At 41.8% G+C, this 18,689-nt stretch overlaps 1 long non-coding RNA gene across 5 annotated transcripts in view; it reads left to right on the top strand.

Moving 5' to 3' along the window:
- Positions 1–18,689, top strand: part of LOC116515450 — an 84,101-nt gene that overhangs the window by 53,131 nt on the left and 12,281 nt on the right. Inside the window, exons 2-3 of one of the 5 annotated variants that reach the window (XR_004256255.1) lie at positions 7,599–7,735; positions 8,779–8,960. This is a non-coding gene — a long non-coding RNA (uncharacterized LOC116515450). Of the gene's footprint in view, positions 1–7,598; positions 8,586–8,778; positions 8,961–18,689 lie in introns of those variants that run through there. The other 4 variants (XR_004256254.1, XR_004256257.1, XR_004256256.1 and 1 more) reach the window with 4 other exon arrangements.

Raw genomic sequence — 18,689 nt, 5'->3', positions numbered from 1 at the left:
AAAATTCCATTGACAGGAAACAACAGAAGGAAAAGGCCTAGGATATAATTCTGTTGTTGATACACATAGATGTTCTGCAGTAGACAGAACTCTGTGTAAAGCAATTTTTTTTCTTGTTTGCAATAAAGCAAGTGATCTAATCAATTTGCACCTCTATAAATTTTCAAGTATTAGCTCACTACCAAATGCAGGGTTGACTTTCTGGAAAAAAGATTTATTGACATGCCTGGTATGAAGTTAGACATACTGTACATTTGGACATGGGATTGTTACATACTGACAGACAGTATGGTAGTAGTTTCCACCAAGGTCCTCTGATCCGGCAGGAACATACTCAAAGGTCTTCGCTGGATTGTACATAGTGTTCGCTAATAAAGAGCTGTTGTTACTTTTAGCCTGAGTCTGCCTCATCCATTCACCCGATCTAACAGGGATCATATCCTATATTGGTGGAATATGGCATTCCTTGATCCGAGAAACATAAAGGATAAGATGAAAGAATGAGATCGCAAGGACTCCAGCCCAGCTCATGGGAGCTGATGAAATAGATCTTTCATCTAAGCATAGTTGGCTTCTTTATTTTTATGTAGTTGATTTGATTTCTATAGCTACCCATCTTCAACAAATGACTTATGCAAGGTATCCTTCATTTTCTCTCAGCAGACCAACTCTTTATTCAACTGGCTAGTTGGCTAAAGCAGTGGTCCCCAACCTTTTTATCGCCGCGGACCAGTCAGCCTTTGATAATTTTACCGTGGCCCGCTGAGCGCGCGCAGGGGTGGGGGGGCATTGTTCTGCAGTGATCATGGCCCCCAGCCATTAATGTCTAAACTGCTGCAAGATATACTTAAATATTGATAAAATGTGAGGGGGTGTACTCACTTCTGTGATATCTATCCATCCATGTCTGTCTCTGTCTCTGTCTCTCTCTGTGTATGTATGTGTGTATGCATGTATGTGTATATATCCTCTATCTATCTATCTATTTATCTATTTATCCATCCATCCATCCATCCCTCTCTATCTATCAATCACCTATCCACCATCTATCTATCTATTCTAGCTGGCTGGGCAATTTGGGGAGTTGAAGTCCAAAAGTGTTAAAGTTGCTGAGATTGAGAAATGAGGACGAAACAAAAGGGAAGAGAATGAAACAAGGTCGTAGAGAGAGATTGCAAAATGAAAGGGCAACTTCTCTTTTTATTTCCTTCCACCCCCACCACCCCCACCGTGCCTCTCTGGCAATTGGCTGCCCAGGAGGTGGGGAGGGGAAGATGTTTCACAGACAGCTGCCACCCGCCCATCTCTCTCTCTCTCTCTCTCTCTCCGCCTCCCCATCTGACCTCGGCTGCTCCACGGCGGAGACCCCAGAAGGCAAGCAAAAAAAAAAGGGGGGCTCAGGAGTGGGGGAAGAAAACAAACCCCATCACGTTCCTATCTGTGAAAGCTCCCCGCTCCCTTCCTGGGCAGCCAATTGCCAGAGAGGCAGTGTGTGTACGTGTGTGTGTGGGGGGGTTGGCAGCCCGCGGCGCGCCTAGTCCGCTGTGGAACGCGCTGCCACCCGCCCAGCGCTCGCTCTCTCGCTCTCTCTCTCTCTCCCCCCCCTCCAATCTCCCGCTTCTGCTTCGGCCGGCCAGCAACTTGTCCCCGCTTGCCCGGGGACTGGCCTCTGATTGGCTGGCGGGGAGAAAGCCTCGCCAGGGAAGGAGGCAAGGACTCCGTGGTGATGTCATGGGGACGGCGCCCCCAGGTAGCGGCGAACTGAACGCGCTCCGTCTCCACGGGCTACCAAGGCGGCCGGGCGGGCGGCCGGGGTGGGAGTGGGGTTTGGACCGGAGAGGCGGCTCTCAGGTTCGAGTCCCGGGGTTGATCTCAGGCTGCGCGTGTGGGTGAAGAGGCAGCAGGGATCATGGCCCCCGGCCGCTGCAGCGATCATGGCCTCCGGCCGCTGCGCGGCCCGGTGCCAGGTACTCCACGGCCCGGCACCGGTCCGCGGACCGGGGGTTGGGGATCACTGGGCTAAAGCATGGCAAGGAATCAGTGGTGGGTTTCAAAAATTGTTCGAACCTACTCTGTGGGTGTGGCCTCCTTTGTGGGAGTGGCTTGCCACCCATGTGACCAGATGGGAGTGGCTTGCCACCCATGTGACCGGATATGAAGATGCCAACGACACTTGTCAGAACCACCTTAAATTACCTCACACACAGCACTGGCATGCATAATATGATGTAAACTTGTTTTTTAAAAGGCATCTTTGGTTTGCATTAAAACAACTTCAACACACACAATGTTCTGATTGCACCACAAACGCAGTAGTCATCCTTACCTTTCACAGAGGCACTGAGTTTTATAAATATGAGCATAATAGTGTAAAATAATCATATCCAAGGACCAGTGGTGGATTTCAAATTTTTTTGGAACCTCTTCTGTAGGTGTGGCCTGCTTTCCGGGTCCACTGGTGGAACCGCTTCTAAGCGGTTCGGTAGATTTGACGAATCGGTTCTACCGAATAGGTGCGAACTGGTAGGAACCCACCTCTGCAAGGAATCCTACCTTGCTCTGTTGAAATGGTTGCCAGCATTTTCTCATCAACCTGATCTCAGCACGTGCGGCCTCTTCATAATCCACCTTGGCAAAGTTGGTGTACCTGCTTTTTTCCCCCTTAGGACTCTGTGGCTGCTACAATTAATCCTGTTGCCGCAATATATTTATGGCACCAAAACACAGGAGTATGAATAAACAAATCAACTCCTCAACTGCAAACACATTGTAGATGAATAAATGGTCTTGAAGAAATGCCTTCTAAATCTCTGAAACAGCTGTTTGTATAATTTGATAATATAGATATGGTAATATGATAGTTTGTCACTGATGTTTCTGTCTCTCTAGCCCATGCAAACATTTGTATATAATAATAATAATGATCACAAAAGGACCTTGGGATTTCTCCATGTCTAACTGGAGAAAGCAAAAAAAAGAAATATGGTTCAGATAAGACTAAAGCAGTGTTTCTCAACCCTGGCGACTTTAAGTCCTGTGGACTTCAACTCCCAGAACCCCCCCCAGCCAGCACAGCTGGCTGGGGAATTCTGGGAGTTGAAATCCACAGGATTTAAAGTCCCCAGGGTTGAGAAACACTGGTCTAAAGGAAGAACAAAGCTTGGTGCTGTTCAACATTTTTATAAATGATATGGACAAAGGACTTGAGGGAATGCTTACCAAATCTGTAGACAATACTAGGAGGAATGGTTAATATTTGAGAGAGGAGGGAAAAATTCAAAAATATTTAGGCAGGCTAGAACAGTTAAGGTAACATTAAGTTAGGCAAGTAGGAACTAAGGAAAACAAATGTGGAGAATGAGGAAATTTGGCTTAAGAACAGCACATGTGAGAAGAACTTGGGTGTACTAGTGGATTGCAAGCTCAACATGGCCCAACAGTGTAACACAGCTACAAAGAACACCACTAACATCTTGAAGAGGCCCATAAAGCCCAGATTGCGGGACGTAATTATCTCTCTTTAGACTGCCTTGAATACCCCACTTTAAAAGGGATATTGATAAGTCTAGAGAAGGTCTACCAAGATGGTGAAAGAACTGAAAACCAAGCCCTAAGAGCATTGGTTAAAAGATCTTGGTGTGTTTGGCTAGCAAAGGAGAGAGCTGAATGGGAACATGACAACTATATTTAAACACCCAAGGTTACCACATTGTAGAGCAGGGGTATCACACTCCTGTCATCATGGCGGCTTTCCCCCCTGCGTTAAACCAGGTGGGGGCAGGGTCAACACGTGACACATCCGACTTGCAAGCTGTGAGTTTGACACCCCTGTTGTAGAGGTTTAGGACGTATTCTTACTTGCTCCAGAGCATAGGTTATTGTATGGTGTACTTTCTCCCTTTATTGGAGGTTTTCAAAGAGAAGCTAGAGTCATCTAACAAGGATGGTACATTGAAGCTTCAGTAAGCAGGCAGTTGGACCTGATGGCCTGTTACATATCTTCCAACTTTATAATTCTATGAAATCCCTATATGTATAGACTATGTGTAAAGTCTATCTTACAACCTGCACATTCAAAGTAACATAATAAAATCATATTATGGTAAAGTAGCATTTAAAATAATATTTAAAATAATATCCATGAAAAAAATATTTCCCTGAAAGATATTGTCATCCAGTGGTTGTCTGGAGTTTTTCTGCCAAAATATGGCAGACTTCGTTTAGCATGCTCTTTTCCTGAAGTAGTATTAGAGCCACAGAAAATTAAACTCTGTATTTATTATTTAGTCAGTTTCACATTGTTTCTTAAGTTTCTTATTTTTCTAAGATGGTAGATTTGTTTCATATTAAGATAATCCTTTAAGTAACTAAATACTTTGCTCTTATGGTGGCTGATTAATGCTGGTCTGCTGGGGTGATTTTGCTATTTTACTTTGCAGCCAAATAAAGTTTGGCATTCTCATAGATTTCAATTCTGCTAACAGAATCTGCTACCAATTTCTCCTTCTTTAATTGCCTTGTTGTAGCTGTCTACCACAAGAACTGCAAATCTTCAATGCCTGGAGAACCCATACCTTGAAGTAGAATTTCTGAACAGTGTTTGTTTTTCCTAAGGTCAATAAGTTGCAAAGTAGGTCAACCTTTTGTTGCAATAGCATCCCCCCCTTATTGGCATGTGGAGAAAATTACGCTTAATAAATTGCTCTTCCAGAATTTTGGATTCAGGTTCCATGTGCAACTTATAGGAACAGAGCCCCCCCCATCTATATTATCTCCACTCTGTACATCTGTCCTCTCAATTTTGGAATTATGTATGTGAAGTGATCAGGAATGTGTAGCCCATATTTCTCGATACAACATCAATACAATTCGCAAGATCATGACAGATAATAGTGTATTTCCTCTGTATTCTGTTCTCTGAACTGGGAAAGCATAAAGTTTACTCCATACCCAGGGGTGGGTTCTGGAAGGCGCTACTTCCGTTCTACTTATGGCTGTGCTTTATGCGCTTTGCACGCATGCATACATGCACAGTTCAATAAAAATGTTCTGCGCATGCACCGAAGCTAAAAACAAGTTGGTGCACCTACGGCGGCAGCAGCAAAACCGGTTTGGAGGCGTGGAAGGCCTGAGTCGCTGTTGGTTCCAGAGACCCAGGCTGCCAAACCTCTATCGGTTCAGCTGAACTGGTCCGAACCAGTAGGAACTCACCACTGTCTCTATCTGAAGAGATCAAGTCAGCAGCCATACAAGATAGGAAATGTTTGAAAACCGTATAATATGTTTGTCTTGCTCTTGTATTCATACTGAAATAACAATGGAATAATGAGGGCATTTCCAAGAACTGGATGAAAGAATACCTTAAATCACACTGGTATCAAGGAGCATGACATATTTGGATGAGTCTGAGGCTTTCTGAAATGTTTATGGATTGCATACCGTAAAATGATTTGTGTGATCAAACCACATGCATAGAGTGCTTCTTTCTTTTCTCTAAATAAGCAAGCATTTGATATATCCCAGGGATGTGAGAAGCAGCAAGAGCTTTAATTATACTTATCTGGGGCATGTAGCAACAGCTATGATGTTCAGGTTATTTCTACTCATCCTCTGGTGAGTTTGCTGGTGAGCCAGATCCCTGCCAACATAACAATGGAAAACTCACTGCTGAACCTGCAGAAATACAGACATTATTTCTATGGTGAGAAAACTCATTTTGAATGAAATGGCTTCCAGCCATAAGCTTCTGACTCATTCTGTGACATCATCCCCAGGGAAACTACAGCACCCTGTTTTAAAATACATATAATTAAGCTTACTTTTGGAATTTTAAAGTAGAATTTTAAAAATGTCCTTAAGCCACTATGGGAACATATCAATAGGAACAGTAAAGGTGTCGTTGAATCTGTTTCTTGGTTTCTGACTTCCCAAGGTTTTTTTTTTAGGTCATCGAAAACAAAATCCACACTGTATTGTTTGAGCTACATCAAAGATTCTGTATAATGAGGAAAAAGATGAGCAAGTAGAGAAGAAACCATCAAGATACAGTACATTTGTGTGTATCTGAATGAGGGGTGTAATTTATTCTCTTGACAAAAAGACAGTGAGATTAGTGCAGATCACCAGTCCCTATTGAGAGGAAGAGGGAGAGGAGGGCGGGGGAGGGAGGGAGGGAGGGAGGGAGAGAGGGAGAGGGAGCTTTCTAAAGTACAGTACCAAATCTGGTGTGCTGCGTACTGAATAACTGATGAAGCGCTGCAGCATCTACGAAAGGAGAAGAGAACATTTGTTGTGCATGCTAAACAAGAATTAAAAACAGTCCAGCTCATGTTTTTCTCTCTCTGTATGCCCATGATATTAGCCAAGCATCATCAGTTTTTCAGTCCTTTTCATGTTGCACTGCAAATTAGACACAAAGGGAGGTCATTGTGATTTGCTAGTTGGTAACTGTGCATATGATACAGCATTATTGCTTGGATTTGCTAAAATTGACAGTAACTTCAGACCCTCAAGGGAATACCTGTGCAGATAAAGCACTTACACAATAAATTATAGTAAAAACAGGTATGCTGAGGAAATGAATATATATGAGAGCTGAGCTGAGCTGAGCTAATGAAATAAACACTCAAGCACAAGTTTAATTGATTCCCAAGAAAGCAAACTGAAGTTATTCTGGCTAAAATATGTTTCTTATTTTCTCTTGTTCCCAAGAAATATGCTGTTCTTTTATTATCTTTATATAGAAGATATACAACATTTAAGGCACTCAACTATACACTATGGGTTTTAGTACTGCCTTGGGCATAAAGCCAGTTGGGTGATTTTGTGCCAGTCACTTTCACTCAGCCTATGGAAGGAGGCAATGGCAAACCACTTCTAAAAAAATCTTGCCAGGACAACTACCCTGTTCAGGAATATGATTGAGTGTGTGTGTGTGTGTGTGTGTGCGCGCACACACACACATGTGGTAATTGTAGGCTCAACATGCTTAAATGTATGGATGTATTCTCCAGGAAAGCAGTCATTTTGGCAATCAGATCAGCAGACAGAATTGGCTATTGGCATGGCACGTAACAATAGTAACCATGGAAGTACAACTCTCTTATTTTTATTATCCTGTTATCGGCTCTGGGGTATCCTTTGGTGCACAAAAGTGGGGCCTAAATTCTTTAAATATATCTGTTATTGCTGCACAGATAACCATTAGATGGATGATGTCGGCCAGATTGTATAGATCAGTGTTTCTTAACCTTGGCTATTTGAAGATGTCTGGACTTCAACTCCCAGAATTCCCCAGCCAGCGAATGCTGGCTGGGGAATTCTGGGAGTTGAAGTCCAGATATCTTCAAGTGGCCAAGGTTGAGAAACACTGGTATAGATACAGCAGCTTGGAATGGAACAAGATGGACAGATTTTAAGTCAATGGATTGTTCATTCAGTGGAGGCCACTGCTAATGCCTTAGAGCATCGGAAGCATTGAACCACAAGTCTTGATTGATCACACTTTCCATCATATTGACTTCTGAGTTTCAGCTAAATACAAAACAGGCCTTTTTAAAACAGCTCTGAGCTTTATTAACCTTGCTTTTTCCTTTCAGGTATCCAGGATACAAAGCCTGAAGACGCAAAACTACCAAAATGAAAATGAAAAAGCAAATGAAAGACAGTGCTATTAAAGCTCAATGTTCTTTTGAGACCATTTCTTCTCTTTTCAGTCAAGAGGTACTTTTTAAAGGTATTTGATTGTGGCCAGCTCCATAGGAAGCACTGCAGGAACCATTACATGACACTACTTAAAAGTACCTGTACAAAACCAGGATTTAAAGTCCGGGTTGCGTTTACTTTTTTCGTGTAACTTTGCTTTGGCAGAAGATTAAAATATGTTAGCATAAAAGGTGCTTAGCTGATAAGTACAATATGGTAAGATGATATAAAAATTAGATAATAGTTGCCAATTATTGGGAAGGTTGTGAAAGGAGATTCCAAATAGTAGGTGTTTATGTTTATGCAACAGGAAGGACCATTGGCCTGATTTTGTTTGCATTGCACGGTTTGCCAATCCCATAGATAAGCTGCAAAATGAACCACAAGGTGTGGTAGTTAGTGTTGATATCTGGATTATGGTACTGCATACAAGACAGCAAAGTATGATATCTTAGGTTTCATTTGTAACATACATGCAAAAAATGATTGCCATTGACATAAATGGAACTATTGAATTAGGTTGACATGACAATTGGCTCTGTTTCTGGTTTGAACTGCAGCCCAAAGCTGGAGATATACAATAAGCAAATTCTAAAAGGGATAATATGCAGGATTTTACTCTTGTTGCAATTAATCAGCAGGCAAGACAAATTCTACCAAATGTATAATTCTTATTTTCAAGTCTATTCCAGCACCAATAAGGGCTATGAAGTATTTTAAATTCTCTGCTTTATGGTATCAGTGAATTGTAATCCAACACCCATATTTAGGATGACATGTTGCCTTTGTATGGCAAGCTACAGAGATCTGGCTGAGTGCCATTGTGAGATATCTGCAACATGCTTCACTAATAAAAATGCTCAAATTTGCTTAGATCTGAATATTGCTAGTATTTCATCAATTCCTGCCGCTTTTTGGTTAGTAATATTTTGAGCCCATTTCTGAACAGTCAGACTCCAGTTTCCTGTCAATTATTTGTCTTTTTATTTCTATAAGTGTTCTATGTATGTCTTCTTTTTATTGTTTTTCATTAGATCTTTGCATTCCTTTATCATATGCATCTTTTTTAAATAGGTCTGTACAGTAGCCCCTCTGAAATGCTAGTGATGTCCTACTTGAAAACCATCATGGATCCGCTGTTAGACCCACTGCAGTTTGCATACTGAGCAAATAGATCGACAGATGATGCTGTTAATATGGCTCTGCGCTATATCCTACAACATCTTGAATCACCAAAGACCTATGCAAGTGTCCTCTTTGTAGACTTTAATTCAGCATTCAATACCATCATGCTGGACATTCTTCTAACTAAACTAAATCAGCTAGCGGTACCTGAACACACTTGTAAGTGGACCACAAGCTTCCTAACCGACAGAAAGCAGCAGGTGAAGCTAGGCAAAATCACATCAGATACCTGTACAGCCCTCCCCCCCCGATCTGTGTGCTTTCTCCACTTCTTTCTATATACCAATGATTGCATCTCAAACGATCCATCTGTTAAGGCATCTGCAGATGATACGACAGTGATTGGCCCAATCACACTTAGCCAATAAAGAATTCTATTCTATTCTATTCTATTCTTTAGCGCAATTATTGTCCCCCTTTTCTTTGCTTATATATCTCTTTTACTCTTCTTGTTTTTCTTTAGAATTAACAATTATTTGGGATTTTTTTCCTGTCACTTATTTTTTCTGTTTTGCATTTTGTCATTTCACAATAATATTCAATATATCATTTCAACTATTACAATATAAGCTGTTTTCATTTGCTTCCTATTTAATAGTTTCTTGAATTTCAGTTGAGAATTCTTTAGACACTTCGTTGATGAAATACAGTTCACTGAATTTGTTCCTTGCTTTCCCTATATATTCATATGGAATATGCTGAGATAGTATATTGTTGTCCTGATAATTTTGTCTTTTTTTAAGGGGGTAATTTTCCAAGAAGTAGTTCATGAACTGAGCTTCAGTCAGCACCAGGTTTTGTTTTGTTGACTAGAGTTCCTCTTCTATATAGGAACAGCTTAGCTCTCTGATATTAATGATGGTTAGCCCATTCGTTTGGTGTGATTTTCATGTCTGCAGTAAGCATTCTGGAGATCCTCTTAATTAGAAACAACCCAGTACAAACAATCAATCAATCAATCAATCAATCAATCAATCAATCAATCAATCAGTGTCTGTGTGTGTGTGTGTATGTGTGTGTGTGTGTGTATGTATATGTATATCAGTGGTGGGTTTCAAAAATTGTTCGAACCTACTCTGTGGGTGTGGCCTCCTTTGTGGGAGTGGCTTGCCGCCCATGTGACTGGATGGGAGTGGCTTGCCGCCCATGTGACCGGATATGAAGATGCCGATGACACTTGTCAGAGCCACCTTAAATTACCTCACACACAGCACTGGCATGCATAAGAATATGATGTCAACTTGTTTTTTAAAAGGCATCTTTGGTTTGCGTTAAAACAACTTCAACACATGCAATGTTCTGATTGCACCACAAACGCAGTAGTCATCCTTACCTTTCACAGAGGCACTGAGTTTTATAAATATGAGAATGATAGTGAAGAATAATCATATCCAAGGACCAGTGGTGGGTTTCAAAAATTTTTGGAACCTCTTCTGTAGGTGTGGCCTGCTTTCCGGGTCCACTGGTGGAACCTCTTCTAACCGGTTCGGTAGATTTGAAGAACCGGTTCTACCGAATAGGTGCGAACTGGTAGGAACCCATCTCTGATGTATATATATGTTTGTGGGTGGGTGTGGGTGAGTATAATTAAATTTTCCTCTTGCCTCAGGCTATATTAAGCAGCTGAATATTTCTTTAACTCAGTTACCTCATAAACACCAGTGTCTTTCATAATTGTCCTCTGCTCTTCCTATTGGAAGTAGCCTTTTGGATATTTTCTTTCAGTACTCCCAGTATCATGTGGTCACTGTTCTATTCTGAATATCTTGTTGTTAGGGAAGTATGCAGTGGAGTACCCCAAGGCTCTGTTTTAGGCCCCAAAACAGAGGCCTCTGTTTAGGCCCTCTGTTTACTCTTCAACATCTTTATCAATGATTTGGATGAGGGAATAAATGGGGAACTCATCAAATTTGCAGATGACACCAAGCTGGCAGGAATAGCCAACACTCCAGAAGACAGGCTTAAGATACAGAAGGATCTTGACAAACATGAACATTGGGCACTATCTAATAAAATGAAATTCAATGGTGAAAAGGGTAAGGTTCTACATTTAGGCAACAAAAACCAAATGCACAGGTACAGTATAGGTGGTACCTTGCTCAATAGTAGTAACTGAAAGGAATCTTGGAGTCCTAGTGGACAACCATTTAAATATGAGCCAGCAGTGTGCAGCAGCTGCCAAAAAAGCCAACACAGTTCTAGGCTACATAAACAGAGGGATAGAATCAAGATCACGTGAAGTGTTAATACCACTTTATAATGCCTTGGTAAGGCCATACTTGGAATACTGCATTCAGTTTTGGTCGCCACGATGTAGAAAAGATGTGGACACTCTAGAAAGAGTGCAGAGAAAAGCAACAAAGATGATTAGGGGACTGGTTAGGTTAGGTTAGGTTAGGTTTATTAAACTTGTATGCCGCCCTATTCCGAAAGGGACTCAGGGCGGCTGACAAACCAATAGGGAAAGGGGGCAATACAAAAGACAAAACAAGACAACAAGAAGTACAAAGACAAATTAAAAACATCTCAACAGCCGCAACAGTTCGAGTGGGGCTGGGAACTCTCAGCCCCAGGCCTGCCGGAACAGCCAGGTCTTGACGGCTGTGCGGAAAGCCTGAAGGGTGGTGAGGGTCCGAATCTCCACGGGGAGATCGTTCCAAAGGGCCGGAGCAGCCACAGAGAAGGCCCTCCTCCGGGTGGTCGACAGTCGACACTGGCTAGCTGATGGAATCCGGAGGAGGCCTAATCTGTGGGATCTAATTGGTTGCAGGGAGGTAATTGGCAGGAGGCGGTCTCTCAAGTACCCAGGTCCGATACCATGTAGGGCTTTAAAAGTAACGACTAGCACCTTGAAGCGCGTCCGGAGTCCAATAGGCAGCCAGTGCAGCTCGCGGAGGATAGGTGTAACGTGGGTGTACCGAGGTGCACCCACAATCGCTCGTGCGACTGGAGACTAAAACATATGAAGAACGGTTGCAGGAACTGGGTATGTTCTAGTTTAATGAAAAGAAGGACTAGGGGAGACATGATAGCAGTGTTCCAATATCTCAGAAGTTGCCACAAAGAAGAGGGAGTCAAACTATTCTCCAAGGCACCTGGGGGTAGAACAAGAAGCAATGGGTGGAAAATAATCAAGGAGAGAAGCAACTTAGAACTGAGGAGAAATTTCCTGACAGTTAGAACAATTAATCAGTGGAACAGCTTGCCTCCAGAAGTTGTGAATGCCCCAACACTGGAAGTCTTTAAGAAGATGTTGGATAGCCATTTGTCTGGAATGGTATAGGGTTTCCTGCCTAGGAATGGGGTTGGACTAGAAGACCTCCAAGGTCCCTTCCAACTCTGCTATTGTATTGTATTGTATTATCTATTGGCAGAATATTAAAGCTGCCATTTCTTTCAGTTTTCTCTAATACCTTGACCATAATGGATGATTCTTTTGGAAATGTGTACTCCAGAAATGTGTACTTCTGAATAGTTCTGGAGAACCGGTAGCAGAATTTTGAGTAGTTCGGAGATCCAGTAAATACCACCTCTAACTGGCCGTGCCCCAATCTATTCTCTGCCTCCTGAGTCCCAGCTGATTGGGAGTCCCCTGGAGTGGGGAGGGAATGGAGATTTTATAGAATCCTTCCCCTGCCACGCCCACCAAGCCACATCCACAGAACCGGTAGTAAAAAAATTTGAATTCCACCACTGGTGTACTCCCAATATTATAACTCATTATAATGAGTTATAATATTGGGAAGTACAGGCCCCCTTCACCATTACATTATTGGAAAGTACAGGCCCCCTTTACCATTACAAATAATGATCCATGAAGCAAAGCTCAAGTTCTATTAACCTTTAAATGAAGCTCAGAAATTAGTAATCTACTGATGTGTCTTAATCAAAACCTTGGACTAGAAGACCTCCAAGGCCCCTTCCAACTCTGTTATTCTATATTTTATTTTCTTCACAAAGAATTCTAGTAGTCCTCTATCAAATCAAACATTCTGAGAAAAAAAATGGAAATGAGTTTTTATGTATGAACATCTTACATGAATTCATTGCAACATTTTATATTCAGATGGAAAATATAGCAGCATTGTAAAATATGAAAGTTCACTGGCAAACTATGATAGTCTGTTTGGGATCAATTAGACAACAACAAAGCATTTCCCCACTTTTTATTATGTTATTATAAATCATAATACTTTGTGTGATTTCAATATACATTTATATAATATAGTTGAAAATTATTAATATTCTATCATTTAGATAGTTTAGAATCTTTCTTTATTCACCTTCAAATTGAAGGAGCACCTTCAAATTAATTATAAAAATATAACATTCAATACTGAGCAAATAAGATCAGTATAAAATAGGTCATTAAAAATATAACACATGTAAAAGGGGCTGGGGGAAGAAGTTTTGAGGAAGTTGTTCCTCCATCTCAGGGTTGACCTTGGAGGATGATGGCCGTATAATAGGCGACTTTCTGTGGGTGTGGCTTTAACCCACTCTTTCTGTGCAGCACTTTTGTCAGAGAAGCATCTTCGTCTTTAGGCTCCATGAAAGATAATTTGTCTCATTAAGAGTAGCCACAGGAAATCCTCCTCCCATTCCTATAACAGCATTGTGCCATCTTTACAGGCCAATATTCCTCAATCTCTCTCAGACTCACAAAGAAACTTTTACCTAAGAAAAATACTACTGGCACTTCAGGGCGCTTCTGGGCCCTTAACTTGTCAGGGAATTGTGCAGCCAATGTACAAATGGAGTCAGAGATGCTGACAGGAACTTGTAGTTTTAAATAAATAAATATATTTACAGTAAATAATAAGGATGGTCAGATAAATCAATGCAGGTGTCAGGCCTGCAATTATATCCCTTTTAGGATTTTTGGCCTGCCACACTCTCTCTTATTTCATTATGCTGTTTCATTAGTGTAGTAGTTGGGAGGGGGGAATAGAAAGGAGTAGGATCGTGGAATGTTGTTTTCTAGAAGACCAAGGTCATCTTTTGTCTCTGCAACTTTGCACCTGACCGGAAGCAGCTGGGTGGAGATGCCAGCGTGGAAGAAGATGATTGGACCATGTGATGGATTTGTGGGTGTGTGGACAAGATCATGAACTTTTAACTGGGTAGAATCCCAAGAAGTTCTTCAGAATTGCGATTCCACAGATGTGCTAAGATGTCTGATTTATTAAATTGGAACTTTAAGGATCATTTTGCCTTGGACTCTGATTTAATTCTACATGATACTTGGAACGCTGACAGAAGGCTTGGTAAATTACATGAGGTAAGTTACAGAGACACACAGAAGAAAAAGACAGGAAATAAGAAAACTTCCCCTTTTCACTCATAGCAACCAATCATAGTTCAGATTCCCCCAAGCAGTGGCCAGCTTTCTTCAAATATAGCTTCAACTATAGCAATTAGCTATAACTGTGTGTTCTTACTCATTGTCCAATCCTTCACTGCTCCAGCTATTGCATTTTAAATATCTTAACAACTTTCCTGCAGAATTTTGGTGGTGTTTGATATCAATTTGGTAATGCATCTTTTGTATTGGGGTCAATGTTTTAGACACCCCGTGACCGGTCTCACTGTTTCATGTAGGGCCACATCCACCTGTTTTGCCTCTTTTCATCTGTACCAAACAGAGCTGGCATATTATTCAACAGAGCAACATGGGGCTAATTCAGAAGTTCTTTATGTGTACAATTGGGGGCCCCATCTTGTACTTATTATTTTACTCAAAATGATGTTCCTAGTAAATATTTTCTGTTTGGTATTAAAACAATGGTTCTTAAAGATAGGTGTGTAGTCCAGAGTTACTCCCAGATACTTTGGAGTGGTGCAATTCCATCATATCTCACAATTTTTAAGTGGAAAGCACAAAATTGTGTTTTTAGGCAGTTTGACTTCAGCTGGTTTTCCTTGTAATATGCAGTCATTACGTTCACAGACTTGTTCAGTTTTTTATTGACAGACTCAAAAGTTTCACTTTAGAATAGTTTAGAATATTGATAATAGAAAAGAAAAAGAACAATCTATCAATGTTTATTTCAATTTAGTATATCCATTTTACAAACATAAAATTATTTGGCTTTTTCATCCAAAATTGAGTATAACATTGAGAAAGAATCACTACAACTTACATCAGAATAACTGTTGTAAATTGACAGTTTCAGTCTTAAACTGATTACTTATCATAGCCTGCCTTGTTGTAATGGTATGTGGGAATGACCTTGAGAGACAGAGGAAGAGTCACAGCCAGGGGAATGGATCCACTCTAGTTTCTTTGGCTGTAAAACAATGAGGGAAAAATGTACTTTCAGATTCTGCTAATATAATTTTACAATAAATAGAATAAGTTCATTTGGCTATTCTTCCTGCCTGGATTATCATGCAAGGCTAACATCAATCTTGCAATTCAATAGCCACTGCACTATGAGCTTTTGCAAGACAAACTTTCATTCCTGTCAAAAATAAAGCTAATACAACTAAATATTAGCTAGGTAGTAAGTAGAGTTTTATGAAAAATTCAAAATAACTGCTTTAAATTATGACCTTATTCCATTTTTTAGTCCGTGACTTAGTGTATGCACAAATACTGATAGTAAAGAGTTCTCTATCTCTTTGCCAGCATTTTGTGATCATTTGGATTTTTACAGCTCAGATTTGGCAGCCTTATCTATCATCGATGCTATTATCAGGTTTCCTGCATGTGCAATGGATGGGAATAAAAGATTCCTAGCCTGAAAGACTGATTATATGGGACAAAAATTCTGTACTCCTGGGAGAAACAACCTGTGATACTTTAGATGTTGATGACCTACAATTGTCAATATTTCTCATCCCTGGTTACTCTAGTAAGAGCTGGTGGAAATTGTAGTTCACTAACATCTGGAAGGTACTGAATTTATTCTCTGCAAGCAAGGAGATGAAGATGTAGGCTGTCAAAAGTAAAGAAATGTTGACATCATCAATAGGTATTCTATTGATCCATTTAACTAAATCTCCAGAGAGTTAAGATAGTCAAACTGATAATATACAACATAAAATTATAGCATTTACACAGCGATTTAGAATTTTCGAAGTTGTAGCTATAAAATCTATACCAGTAATCTTTATCATAGGAATGTGTAATTGAAATAATTCTGAATGTATTTATATTTTATTTAAATGGCAAAGTAGATCTGATAGTGGTGCCATCAAATTATATCTTTTCCCCCCTCTTGTGGATGAAGCTGCAATTTAAGTGGAAGTCAGATTCAGAGAGAATCCATTTATCTTAGTCAGAATATACTTTCTCATGAGGGAGAGAGGGTTCACATTCTAAGGGAGGTATTCCCTATATTACATATAGAAAAGTATTGGTTCTTTTAAAATGAAAAGGAGAACTCCAGGAAAGGAGAACCAGGACAGGGAAAAACAGAAGACTAACATCATTCTTCCTGGCAGAACTAACATACTGGAAAATCCCCAGGAAGAGGGAAATCCAGGAACAGTGAAACAGTGGTACAGATGCTTTAATACTATTAAATTTGAAGAAATAGGCAATCAATAAAGTCAAGAATTTGTGTTAGATCTTTTCTTTTTGCAGTGTAGTACTAATTTTCTGGAAACCTTTTTCTAATTGATAAAATCTTTGTCAGCTTTTGTTTTATTTTAGAAGATAAGCTCAAGGATGGGAAGTATTTTTTAAGAACTGGTGCATAAACCAGTCTGATAGCATTTTATTTATTTGATGTTCTGTCCACTGGAATTGGGAGACTTTTCATGGATTGAAGCAATTGGAGATAGATGCAACAAAGTATACTTTTTTTTATTGGTATGCACAAACGCAAAAGATTCCCAAACAGATCAAGAAAGAACCCCTCCCGAAGGGAGGCGGTAACTATTGCCTGGATCCAGCCCCGTGTCACCTCTCTGCTGTTCGCAACCAGCCAGGAGGGACACGGGTCCAGCGCACAAGTGGAGGTACTCACAGCTCCCATGGCCTTGTCCACTTCCTCAGGAGTAACGAGTTGAAAATCAATCCAGAGATGTCGCTCCAGATTCTCCCCCAGTGCCTTGGCTGGCTCTGCGCAATTGGAGCCCAGGTCCGTCCGAAGCCGAGCAACTTTATCCGTGAGAAATTGGGCGTATTCCTCAGCTCTACCTTGCAAAGGATCGCTCGTATCCCTCCTATTCAGGAGGGAATGGGTTATCCTAAACAAGGCGGCTGGGTGTGACTCAGCGGAAGCTATCAGAGCGGCAATGTGAGTTCTTTTTGACGTCCGGATTGCCCGGAGGTAGGCTCTGATGCAGGATTTTAATAGTGCTCGGTCTGACTCGGACTTACTGGATCTCCAGCGGTGCTCTAGGCATCTCTTTTGGCGCTTCATCTCCCGGAGTTCCTCAGTAAACCAAGGAGCCCTCCTGGATCCACTGCCTTGGATCGGCCGTAAAGGCGCAATCCGGTTGAGAGCCTCTGATGCTGCTGAGTTCCAAGCAGCAACCAAGGTCTCAGCTGGACTACGGGCGAGAGTATCAGGAACAACGCCAAGTGCCATCTGAAAGCCCAAAGGGTCCATAAGACGCCTGGGGTGGAACCACCTAATCGGTTCCTCCTCCCTACAGTGGGGGGTTGGCCTCTGAAAGTCAAGCCTCAGTAGGTAGTGGTCCGACCATGACAGGGGCAAGAGCTCACTACCCCTCAAACCAAGATCCCAACTCCACTGCTCCGAGAGGAATACGAGGTCAAGCGTGTGACCCGCTGAGTGAGTCAGGCCCCGGATTACTTGGGTCAAGCCCATGGCTGTCATGGAAGCCATGAACTCCTGCGCTCCATCAGAGTGCTCGCCGAGCGAAGGCAAATTAAAGTCCCCCAGCACCATAAGCCTGGGGAACTCAATTGCCAGCTCGGCTACTGACTCGAGGAGCGAGGGGAGGGCTGTTGCAACGCTGTTGGGAGGGAGGTATGTTAACAACAAGCCCACTTGATCCTCGAGGTCCAACTTCACCAGCAAGGACTCACACCCGACAAGCTCCGGAGCAGGGATCCTACGAGGAACTAGAGACTCTCGGATAACAATAGCCACACCCCCACCCCTTCTTTGGGGTCGCGGCTGATGAAGCACCTGAAAACCCTCTGGGCACATCTCAGTGAAGGGGACTCCTCCTTCCGGGCCCAGCCAGGTTTCAGTAATATATGCCAGGTCTGCCCTCTCGTCTAAAATTAGGTCCTGCACTCCCGCATCCGTGGTCCCTCCACCCACCCCCATAGCCCCCGCATTCCCTGGCAGGCCCTTCAAATCAATCATCCTGAGGTTGGGAATAGGCCCAGGTCCCCCCTAACACTTCTGCAGAGCACTCAGTGTGGGGGAAGCCTGGTTTCACTCCGAATCCTCGCATACACACCCAAGCGCTCACTCACGCAACCCCCACAGGAAATTAAAAATACAACAATATAATAAAAAAAGGGATTACACTAAGTTAAAAAAGGTGGGATCATTCACTCACACACACCCACATACACGCTACATACGAGAGAAATTGCGCAGATATTTAAAAAGATGTTAATGTTGGGCGAGTAAATCCATACGTAGGATTGTAAGTTCATGGAACGAAGGCACAGTAGGCCAGTCAAAGCCGATGAGGTACAAAGGAGATAGGGTGTCCTCTTTCTCTGATAGTGTGATGGAAGAGAGGTAATAGTCCAGGTGGCTAAGATAGAGTTCCTGCGATGGTAATGGGCGGTAATGGTCGTAGTCCGGGAACAAAGATGTAAAACTGAGAGTCCAATGGGCTTGGTCCATAAAGATGAACTG

The sequence above is a fragment of the Thamnophis elegans genome, chromosome 1 (assembly GCF_009769535.1).
Source record: "Thamnophis elegans isolate rThaEle1 chromosome 1, rThaEle1.pri, whole genome shotgun sequence".
NCBI lineage: Eukaryota > Metazoa > Chordata > Lepidosauria > Squamata > Colubridae > Thamnophis > Thamnophis elegans.
Note: the sequence above shows the minus strand (reverse complement) of the source record. Positions and strands in the feature narration are given on the sequence as shown.